Genomic DNA, 1,557 nt, shown 5'->3' with positions numbered 1-1,557 from the left:
CATTGGACTTTTATTTTTGGGGTTGATAAATAAAAAAACAAATTAATGATTGGATAGTTTATTTAGATAGTCAAGTGTACATTACTGTCGATGACTGCTATCAAATGTTACATAGTCGCTAGCCTAACCGGGAATTAAGGTACAGTGGCGTCCAAAAGTGCATGGATAGATGTCGACCGTAATGCGTGCATATTACGGTTGAAACATCTCCATGCCCTTTTGAACGTCAGCGTACCTAAGTTCACCATAATTCCCGGTGAAGGCACAAGTGAAATACAAAACCCGTTTATGTCTGAGTATATACCTTAATTATATATACAGGTGGCTATAAAATAGTAGCCAAATTCTTTTTCCCGATTTCGGGGTTGGTACATTAATAAAACTTGCTCAGAATAATCCCAAAACCTCCCGGGCAACAGGAATGCAGTTATTTTTTAGCCACCATGTATATCCATGAACTGGGCTTTTTACTTCGTCGCATTATCGTCAAGTCGGTTACCAACAGTACAGCTTCGTGGACAAAATGCCCAACATTCTACTCTAGAACAACGAAAACGGGTCACTTCCAGTGGCGGATTTGCAGTCTTTGCCGCCCTAGGCCCCAGGCCTTGTAGCCGCCCCTTTCTCAGCATCACCCATCATATTGACTACATTTAGGTCAGGCAACAAAAAAGTATAGAGGGAAATGCTTGGGACACATTTTTAACTTAGTAACTTTATTTGGACTCTTTAGGAGGTGAACATATCAAAAGTCCCCTTGAGCGGGGGTAGGGGAGTTTGGTTTGTAGGTCACATTTTTCGGTTTTCCGCTTATTAGGTATATCTCAGAAACTATACGTCCTTGTGATATGATCATGGGAACATAGGTTTTGCGAAAAAAATAAGCAAATACTTACCTATTCATTTTAAGTGACAGTTTTACCAATAGCATTGACTTTTAATGTACCTACAAAAACATTCAAAAAATCTAAAAAAGCAACAAGAAAAACATTTTTTTTGCTATACCTATAAACACTCATATAATTTTTTTTTCCCTTCTTTTGGCCTCCAGCGAATTCCAGAGAAGTTTAAAGGACAAATTAGTAGGTCTTTAGACCCAGTACTTTCAGAGATAAGAGGGGAGGGGAATGGTCATTTTTAGGGTTCCGTACCCAAAGGGTAAAACGGGACCCTATTACTGAGACTCTGCTGTTCGTCCGTCCGTCCGTCCGTCCGTCCGTCTGTCACCAGGCTGTATTTCACGAACCGTGATAGCTAGACAGTTGAAATTTTCACAGATGATGTATTTCTGTTGCCGCTATAACAACAGATACCAAAAACAGAATAAAATAAAGATTTAAGTGGGGCTCCCATACAACAAACGTGATTTTGACCGAAGTTAAGCAACGTCGGGCGGGGTCAGCAAAAAGGCAAAAAAACAAAAACGGTCACCCATCCAAGTATAGGATGGGTGACCGTTTTTGTTTTTTTGCCTTTTTTTGCATTAGGGTACGGAACCCTTCGTGCGCGAGTCCGACTCGCACTTGCCCGGTTTTTTGCCTATTTTCTTGAATAACT

The sequence above is a fragment of the Cydia fagiglandana genome, chromosome 16, assembly GCF_963556715.1.
Source record: "Cydia fagiglandana chromosome 16, ilCydFagi1.1, whole genome shotgun sequence".
Taxonomy (NCBI): Eukaryota; Metazoa; Arthropoda; class Insecta; order Lepidoptera; family Tortricidae; genus Cydia; species Cydia fagiglandana.
The sequence above is the reverse complement of the archived record's forward strand: the minus strand, read 5'-3'. Positions refer to the sequence as shown.